This window comes from Amphiprion ocellaris, chromosome 17, assembly GCF_022539595.1.
Source record: "Amphiprion ocellaris isolate individual 3 ecotype Okinawa chromosome 17, ASM2253959v1, whole genome shotgun sequence".
NCBI classification, from domain to species: domain Eukaryota; kingdom Metazoa; phylum Chordata; class Actinopteri; family Pomacentridae; genus Amphiprion; species Amphiprion ocellaris.
In genome coordinates, this window is record NC_072782.1 from 17,476,175 (window position 1) to 17,486,566 (window position 10,392).

Genomic DNA, 10,392 nt, shown 5'->3' on the forward strand with positions numbered 1-10,392 from the left:
TGATACAAGTTATGTTTTTTTTTTTTTTTTTTATAGTGGAGGACATTTAAAACCTGAATTGAAATTGGTCTATCATATTGAGGTGGGTGAACAGGATGCTTTGGAAAAGAATCCATCATTCCTGATACCTGGTGGTGTTCATAGTATGATAGTATAAATCATTTATTACATAAAGATATCTATTTGTGGCTGTTTATTGGTTTAAAAGTCCATAAAGAAGGTAACTCACATGTTCTCAGAACATTTCAGATGTTACATTGAACATTTCAGAAAATTTCAGATTTTACTAGATATCTGTAAAGTTTCTCCCAAAACAGAGAAAAAGTATGTAAAACAGTAATATAAAAAAATCCCATTTTTCAATCCATAATTTCCCCCCATTCTTTCTTCCAAATAACAGAAAATATCTGTAAAATGTATTTTATTTTATAAAATGTATTTTGCTAATTTATAAATTTTTGAAAAAGACATTTTTAACAGCTTTTACCTCTTTTTTCCCCACAATCAACATGAAATATTTTTTCATATTTTACCTTTATTAATATCTAATTTATAATGAAGGTAAAATTGCAGATTTATTTATTATCTGTAATTTAACACAACGGGGAAAATATGAAAAATAGCAATTTTTTAAAAATTCCCATTTTTCAATCCATAATTTTCCCCATTCTTTCTTTCAAATAACAGATACCATCTATAAAATATATAATTTTTTTCATTTATTTATTTTTGCTAGTTTATAAATACATTTTTTTCTAGACTTTTGTTGTTAAAGTTTTGATCAGTATTTCAAATTAGCATTTCAGGTTGCAGCTCAAACGATTGTACAGATCACTGATTCTACCATTCTTGTGATACCTCTGGTTTTAATCTTGTTCAAAACCGGCTGTTTCAGTGTCTGTAGCTTAAAATCCATCAACTGAGCTGCTGCTGTCCTCACCCTGTTCAGTAAGAGGGCCTTAGACACACCTTTCTCTGCACGTAGTCTGCGTATGTTTCAATACCCATACTGTATATCATGCTATAAGAAGATTTAGTATTTTTCAGTATATAATATACAGTCTGCCAAAAGTATGTGGATGTCCGACTACATTTGGTTTCATTTTGAAGAATGGAAGCCAGCATGTGACATTGTCACATCACAACAGGCTGTAAACTTGAACGACTCACTCAGAGTCACGATTTCTGATTTATAGAAATGAGGGGATGGTCTTTTTACTTCTGTTCTGGATGGCTGCAGACACTGAAGACGCATAATTATTTACAAATGAAATGAAAAACTGGATTTTGCTTAACCCTTTAAAGGGCACTCTTTCAAATACTTTGAAATGGCTGCTGCAGCCAATGATGCGATTCACATACGTTTTTTATATGACTGTATATAATGGTATTTACGCAGCTGATCAACGTCACGCGTCCTTATGTGTAGCCATCGTTGTTCTCATAGATATGAATGAGTAGATAGGACACGCCCCTTTGAGCTGCGTGCTACAGCGAGGCTAAGCTAGTGGGGGAAAAGTTTCAGTGCATTCTGTTGATGTAGACGGCGTGAAAACGGAAACAACAAGTATGCCGGCTCACTGTGCTGCATACAGTTATACACTACGTCGTACGACTGAGACAAGGAAACTTGGAATGACTTTTCATAGGTAAGAACAGTTTTTGGCTCTTTTTTCATTATGAAATCTTGTTGAGAGCTTCCAGTCTATGAGAGCTAACTAGTTAGCCACTAGCAAAACGTTAAGGCGAGCTAGCAGCTTGACAACCAAATACCAGACATTAATAGTAGCTGTAGTATAGTTGTACAAGCAGTAGTAGTAATACTAAAAGTACAAGCAGTAGTAGTATAAAATAGCTGTTAGAGTCACAGAAGTAGTATCAGCATTTGTAATAATATTACAAGTTGTAGTAGCAGTGCCAGTATCAGCAGCGGTAGTTACTACTACTAGCAGTAGTCGCATCACTATTACTACCACCAATACTACCAATAGTAGTTATAAAGCCTAACTCATATATATCCAGATTAACATCTATGTTCTTCCTCCAAACCCATTTTATGATTGGGATTACAGGCAGTTCTTTAGGACTGCTCTCAAATAATTGAAATGTTACTAAACAAGGTTATACTTGTCAAATTAAATAGCTCTGGTCTCCAGTATATTGGCGAATTCGGTTATTTGTACTTAATTTATTAGCATGATTTCTTTTTTAATATGTTGTGTACAGACTTAGTTACTTCTCTGTCTACTTTTCTTACTCCATGTAGGTTTCCCAGAGACTATGGGTTGAGGAGGAAGTGGAAGTTTGTCGGCTTAGACCTGGTGTCATTCCATCAGTGTTAAACTTCCCGGCTCATCTTGGAAGAGTAAGTGCCAGAAAGACCACGACCAAGCAGCCTTGAGATCTTAGGCAGTGTCTCCCTGAGGTGGGTGTCAACAGTGTTCACAGTCAGGTCTGTGGTAATCCCATCAAAAAAGAAAACAGAAAAAAATATAGATTATAAATCAACATGTAACCAAAGCACTCTGTGTATAACGCCATAGTATAGGATGTAGTTCAGAAAATGTCAAAGTATAGTATACTTTACTCAAGAATAACATAGTATGGCCTGTAGTTCATAGTATAGCATGTCGGCAAAAAAAACCCATAGATTATTATGTGGTTCAAAAAGCGCAAAATGATAGGATGTTGCCTAAAATTGTCATGTATGATATGTGGTTCAAAAAATGTCATAGTGCAGTATATTGTCAAAATAGTATGTAATTCAAGAAAACATCAGAGTATAATATGTCATCTAAAAAATGCCATAGAATAATAATTTCATTGCACAAGTAAAAGTATAGTAACTTTTAAAACTGTTCGAATTCTTACATGTTGCTAAAAAAAACCAAGAAAAACTAAAACAAAAAAAAGTCACAGTAATATGTCAATTAAAAAAGCCTATAGTATAGTGTGTCACCCAACAAACATCATAGTACAGCATGTCGCTCTAAAAACGTCACAGTATAGCCTTTAGTCCACAGCTGTCAGTAGGTGAGGAGCAACACAAAAACAGTTCAAATGCTGGTTTCCAGAGGGTTAGACGAGTATTTATTTGAAAGAGTAAGTTTACAACAACACAACATGTGAGGGGGTTAAAAACAAATGGGTGTTAGTAAAATAAAAATAAATAAACAGAACTAAAAGTGAACTTCATGTTGACATTGATGGGCATTCCAACCAGGAACAAAGTAAAAGATAATCAATATGAAAAAAAACTCTTCCTGTTCACCTCTTCAAGCCCAAAAACACACCGCAGTAGCATCCTAAACTAAAACTACCAATGGGTTCCCTGTTTTCCTTTGTGAACAATTCAAAGGTCCCTCTCTATCTCCCCACACATCCACCAACCACTGGAACACATCTCCAAAGTTCTGCCAGGCCAGCTCAGCTTCCCCTCAGAAGAACTGCCTCCACCTGCCAGATGAAGGAGCCTTTTGAGAGGCAACTGGCATCATGATTGGACTGTACTTTGGTCTGTTCCAATCCAGCTTCAGCTCCAGAGACAGCAGGCGGGACGAGTCAACGGAGGCTGGGTGGACGAAGGCATGCAGCTGAGTACAATCCAGAAAACAACAGAGGAGGAGTGCAGCAGCCCAGAGCCAGAACAAGCAGAGTAGCATCGTATGTCTCTTAGAAAACATCATAGTATAGCCTTTGGTATGAAAAAACGCCATCATATACATCGTATATTGTACAAATAACAAGTCAAAGGAAAGAGACATCAACTGTAGAATTGTAGTAATTGTGGGCTGACTGATTTACTGATTATCAGTATTTAATTTTTTACTGATTTACGGTAATAAATACATTTAAAAATGGCGCTACTTTTGCTCTGAACCTTTATCTACCTGTGGTCGCTCTGTCTTCTGGAGTGATTTGATTGGTTATACGTAACGAATAAAACTCCTTTAACTTAACATCTGTAAACAAAACAAAAACGTATCAACAAAGTTTTCTGTTAGAGTTTGTGTTCTTCTAAGTTTAACTTCAAGATTTTAAATACTTTCATTTACTCCAAATGAATATCTACTCCAAATGTCTCACTAATAATCATTATCAGCCTTAAAAACCCACAAAACACCCCTCTATACTGGACCACACTTAGTACAGTCCGGTTCCCCCTTCTATAAATCTGCTTGGAATCGTCCACTTCCTGTTTGTCAAAGTGGCCTTCTACCTGGACAGGTTTTGTTGGAGCTCATGCAACAAACATTTTGGGTAACTGCACTTTAATATGGATGGATGACACTGAATTAGAGTGTGTTTTAATGAGACTGAGTTAAGATGTGTAGCTCTGTCATTAAATAGTAAATTATTTCTCAGAATTCACAGAGGAAAGTCTGAAATGTTTGCTAGGTTAGCGTCCCACATGGCTCAGCTAAAGCTAACTCTCTCCAACTTCTGGATCTCTTGAGTTACTTGTTGTTAAAATATCTTGCTGTAGGTGCTGAAGCTCAGAAAGTCTGAGATGTTTGTTCAAAATAAGCTCATTCTCAAGTCTGATCTGAACTGTCCTCTTTTGTTTGAACTTTCCCTAAACTTAGGAGTTAATGACAGAGCAGCACATCCAGACTCAGTCTCATTTATGTAGAGATTAAACTTCAGTGTCATTTATTGATGTTAAAGTGCAGTTTTTCAAATGTTTGTTGCACATGCTCCCGACCAAACCAGTCCAGGTGGAAGATGATGTGAAGAGAAAGCTCCAGAGGATGAATATCACACATTTACGTTGGAAATAAATGTCCTTTAATTAGACATTGTCATGCAAAAGTTGGATTTCCCTTTAATGATGTTCAAATCTTTGTTGAGTGTTTTGTTGTTATTGGTTTCTAAATGTTTTTTGACACTCGGCTCCAAAGATTAAAACCTTTTACGGCTCACAAGCTGCAACAATTCACACATTATCAACTATTTTTCTGACTAAACTAAGATAAAAAGTGAAAAACTGTCTGATTCCTGCATCATGAATGTAAATCTTTTTGGTTTTTATGACCGTAAACTGAATATATTTGGGCTTGACATTTTTTAAACCAAAACAAGAAATGAATTACTGGAGAAAATGACAGATTAATGGACAAAGAAAATGTGTTTTCTAACATGTATGGCTGAATTACTCCAACATTACAAGATACATACAATTTGAATTCAATTTTATTTATATAATGCCAATTACAGGTCAAATTGTCTCAAGACTTTATTTTTACATTTTTTTTTTTTGTCATATTTAAAATATGACAAAGTAAGAAATTTAAACCTCTTTACTAATCCAATTTATTATTTTGTTTTTAAGAGACTCATGGTCAACTAAAATAAGTTTCTCCACTAAAACTAATAAACATGAGGTCAAATAGAAGGAACAGTTTTAAATACTGCAGTCCCATGATGACAAGAATAGAGTTTGTCAACAAAAACAAAATCTGCTGGTGGATTCCATTAAAGTCCTAATAAATGATAATAAAGTGTGATACTAAAGGTTTGGGGTGCTAAAGATCTAAAGATATCAAGTTGAACATCTGGATGGAGGTTGATAAAAGTTGACCTTCTTTCATTTCTCTGGAGCGACTCCATGGATTTTATGGATGCTGGTTAAAGACCTGCTCTTCTAGTGGTCTTCCTGCTCGTCGCTGTAAAAAGTCAGTCCATCCTGGCCGACTTCAACACCTCTTCATGACAACTTGTTCTGCCTCCGACCTGGTGGAAACTCCAGAAACTCGGGAAAACCTGTCGAGACTCGAAGAACTCGTGGAGACTCGAAGAACTCGTCGGGCGGGGGAAGGTGTGGTGGGTGGTGGGGGGAGGTGGGGGAGTAGAGGGGGGGAGGCCGCCACCCACCTCCCTGCCCACTCTCCGCCCTGACTCCACCCAGGCTCCGCCTTGGCTCCACCCATGTGGTCACTTCAGAAACTACGATGCCAAAGGGACGACGAATTTATTTCTTTTCATCTGATCTGTAGCTCAGTGAGTTAAGGACTTACCTGTGGAGCTGCAGGTCGCTGGTTCAAGACCAGACCCTTCTTAACTTTTATCAAAATCCTGACAAAGACAAACAAAGAAAAATGCCGGTGGTGGGTCTTGAACCTGCGACCTTCCGCTTGGTAGTCACTCTTCTTATCCCCCTGAGCTACTCGCTCAGATACAAATTCTTCTCGTTTTTGCGCATTTATCATCTATTTTTTGTCGTTTTCGAGTTTTTTTTTTAACTCGAGTCTCGACTCGACCGTTTTTCTCAGGAGGCTGGACTTCAGCGTTTGTGCTGGAGGGTTGAACCCTCAGTTCCAAGACTTTCCAAAGCCTCCACACCTCCCGAGTCCTCAGAACCTGAGCTTTCAGACAGTCTGAGGGCTGAAATTTTCTAAGTCCCACAGTAGGTCTCTGTTAGATTGAACTTTCAGACAGTCCAAGGACTGATATCTTCTACGTTCCTGAGTAGTTCTCTGTTAGTTTGAACCTTCAGACAGTCTGAGGACTGAAGTTTTAAAAGTTTCTCAGTACTTCTCTGTTAGTTTGAACCTTCAGACAGTCTGAGGACTGAAATTTTAAAAGTTTCTCAGTACTTCTCTGTTAGTTTGAACTTTCTGGTTAACAGAAGCCTTAAAACTTGTGACCGTGAGTCTTGATTTCACATTTAGACCATCCATCTGAGTTCTTCTCAGACCTTCACCTGTGGGTTTTTTAGAAATCCTCAGCAAACTTTGATTCTCCTCACTGAACAGTAAAGTTTGTGGAGATCAGAAGGTAACATTAGTTTGATAAATGCCTTCAACTACTAGTAGACTTTATCTGGAAATGAAATGAGTTCTTAGTAAATCTGTCCACAATAAAACCAAGAACATAGAAACAGGAAATATTTGAAGAAACAACTTGATGTTTTCATTTCAGACTAGAAAACGCTTTAAGATTTTTATCTGTTTTTGCTCTTTTTGATCGTTTTATTGTCTCTTCTATTTAATTTGATCTTCTAAAGTCTAACTGGTGTCTTTTCAAATGGTTTGTCTTTTGTTTGATTCTTCTTAAATGTTTAGTTTTGCTCTTTTCTCACCTTTTATTCTTTTCTAATGTCTGATTTGATTTCCAAATGTTCTGTCTTTTTAATGTTTAATTGTTTTTTCAAATGTTTTATCGGCTTGTTTGAGTTTTTTTTCCTTTCCCAATATTTAATGTTTCGATTAAATCTTTAAGGTTTTTCTTTTTTAATATTTGTTTGTAATGTTGTTTAATGTTTAATTTTCTTTTTAAATGCTTCATTGTATTTTCTGTTTAATTCCTATTTGAAGTTTTATTGTCTTTAAGATGTAATTTTCTAAACATTTAATTTTTTAATTAAATGTTTTGTCTTTTTAAAGGTTTAATAATCTAATTAAATGTTTTGCATTTTTTAAAACGTTTAATATTCTTCTTGTTTAATTGTATTTTTTAAATGTTTAATTATGGAAAATATTTTGTAATTTTTAATATTTGTATTTTAAACATTTTGTTTAATTTCATAATGACATGTATTGTATCTTGTTGAATTATCTAATTCAATATTTTGTCTGTTTAATAGAGTTAAACATTAAATGCAATTAAATTATATTAAACATTTTGTTATGTAGTTTATTTCTTTAATCTTCTTTTTCTGTCAAGAGATTAACCCCAACCTTAAAAATGAAATAAACCCTTAAATCACAATGAAAATACTTCTGTTGTCACAATCATGAGTTAGTCAATTTTTCAGTTTATTAATTCAACTTTATTTGTTTAGCACCTTTTACACAGACGACAAAACTAAACAAGCAAAGAGAAAAAAAAACTATGCTAAAACTATGATGAAAACTCAAAAACATTAAAAAAAAAAGATTTAACATGGTAATAAAATATGTTGTGTTCAGGGGATGGAGGGAGTTTATTGAAGTCTTCTTGGGCTCACATGGGAAATCATTTAATATATAAACTTGATATTCAGTCTAAGGAAACTGCAGAGCGACAGAAGAACCAACAATATCTCCTGTTTTTTCCTTTAATGAGTCGACTCTTCTTGTGCTTTCAGACCAAAGAACTACAGACTCTTCACAACCTGCTCAAACTCTTGGTACAGGACCTCACCACACGGGTCAAGAAGGTTTCTGTCTCATTTCTACTCTGAAGATCACCTTCTCCTGCTCAAACTACTGACAAATGTTTCTGCTGCTCTAAAGTCTGGAATCCAGAACTTCCTAAAAACTCTCAAAGTCTCTTCTGCTGCAGGTTGCTTTGTAGAACTATTCCAGAAAACCTCACTAAACCACATGGAGGGGCCTCAAGATAGTCGTCCAAATGAAACCATACAAAAACCAAACTAGCACAACCCAAACGCTAAAGTCTCCTGCAGCCTACCAGAGAACCTCTGAGAACAGAGAATCAGGACAGGAACTCTTACCTTCTGGACAACCAACGCTGGTTCTCAAACAAGAATACAGAATGTGTCTGACCAGAAACCTCTAAAGACTCACTACAGCCAAGATAAAGACACAACTCAGCTGTACCAAATCCACTAATCACTGCACACATTAGCACCATGTGCTAACTGTGGCTAAAGAACCACATTTACCAAGACAACTATCCAGTACAAAGCCCTAAAACACACCAAGAAACACATTAAAGACGATTTTACTGCTGGAAGCTGCAAGTCAAAGCCTAAAGAACAAACTAAAGCAATGGAGCCAAACCAGGTTCTGTGGTGAAGAGAAGCAGAGGAAATGTTTGTCTGCAGCTAAATAAAGCAGGAAGACACTGAGCTGCTCAGGTGTTCCTGATAACACCAAGCAGCCACCTGGACAGCCAATAGGAACACAGCTTACTGGAAGTCCAGAGGGCTGGGTTAGTGAAGGAAATTTAATTCAAAGTTGAAGCAGAAAGTTAATAAAGAAAGTTGAAAACCATCTTCTGATCCCTGAAATCTCTGAGTTTTCACACAAAGAACACCTGAACATGTCAAACTGGTTTCATAGTAGAACCATCATTGTAAAAACGTCATAGTATGGTGTGTTGCTCAGAAAACATTAGGACCTGGCTGTCAGGGGACAAACATGTAAGAAACATGAGAACAGAGAGAACCCAACCAGTAGGTCACAGTTTATCATCCCCCAGTCATCTCCTGAACTCCATATGGTGAGAGACATCAGTATCTGGTTGTTCATTTACCAGAGGATGCTTATAATCATGCTGATGTGGTCTGTACTCTACAGTATTTTAGTGACTCAATAAATGCCTCAGTTGTTTTTTTTTTTTTAAAATGCTTTTTAGTTTTTAATCAACATTTAACAGCCTATATGTAATCAATAAGTGGCCTTTGCCAGAAAAATTCACTCAGAACTGTGATATGTTAACAGTACTAAATAAATCAATAAATACATGCATACACACATAAATAAGTTAATACATTAACTGTGTTAAGATTTAGATTTTTAAAAAAGTTGTTTATGTTTTTGCAGAATCCAGTATTGCTCACTGGTTGGTCATTACATTTTATTAGTTTGATTTCACTGTTTAAAATGATGCCACCTCTTTTCAGACAGAACCTGTGATAATAAAACAATACAAAATTTTTAGTTCCGTGTTAATAAAGCACTTAAAGCTTTAAGTATGGCTAAATGCTTTTTTCAAAATTAAATATATCACTCCTTAGGTGGTAGTGGCCCCAAGTTCAGTAAAGTTGGAAAGATATTCACAGATTCAGACTCCCAGCATCAATAACTCATTAGATATAGGTTGTCAAAACATAAACGGTGCCTCTTTCCCATTGTTGCAAGGCAGACAATGTGCTACAAGCCCAGTTTTATCAAAAGTAGCTGTCTTTCAAGCTACAGGAATAACATTGGTGTCTATGGAGTGAACAGGGTCCATCTGCAATTTGCAAAACCACTGCAACAGTAGAGAGAGACAAATATTCAATAACTTCACTCTTATACATTGTAGTGTCACTAAAATCACTGCAGCCTTCAACTGGCTCCTGTTGACAAAGTGTTTTAACAGAAATGTAAATGCTGTAATTAGATTCTTTTAATGAACCATGTAACTTGAATGGATGTGATGCTGGTGTGACCACAGTGCACACGTCTGATGTTGCTCACAGTGGTCCAAGGGACGCTCAGGGAGTTTGTGTGTTTGCTCAGACTCATGAAAAATTACAGGGAACATTGACCGAGACCAATTTGCAACTGTTTTTACAGTTGAACTGATTAGATGGCGAGTTCCTTTAAAGCGTGGCACCGATGCCCTGTGGGGATTCTCTGAGATGTCAGGTGGATCCTGGTGTCAAACTGATCATTGCTCACTATTTACACACATTAAACTATCTCACAATTAGCTATGTTAAAAACACAAAGGCACAAG

The 10,392-nt window shown here is 36.1% G+C and overlaps 1 long non-coding RNA gene across 3 annotated transcripts; it reads left to right on the top strand.

Annotated features, from left to right (window-relative positions):
- Nucleotides 1-736: 736 nt before the first annotated feature.
- On the top strand, nucleotides 737-8,939 carry LOC129347321 (uncharacterized). Of its 3 annotated transcripts, XR_008599353.1 has the most exons (4): nucleotides 737-1,649; nucleotides 2,267-2,425; nucleotides 3,359-3,663; nucleotides 8,069-8,939. It is a non-coding gene; the product is annotated as an uncharacterized LOC129347321 (long non-coding RNA). The 3 variants fall into 3 exon arrangements; XR_008599351.1 differs by lacking the exon at nucleotides 8,069-8,939 and having other exon boundaries at nucleotides 748-1,649; nucleotides 3,359-3,862; XR_008599352.1 differs by lacking the exon at nucleotides 3,359-3,663 and having other exon boundaries at nucleotides 767-1,649.
- The last annotated feature ends 1,453 nt before the right edge of the window (nucleotides 8,940-10,392 follow it).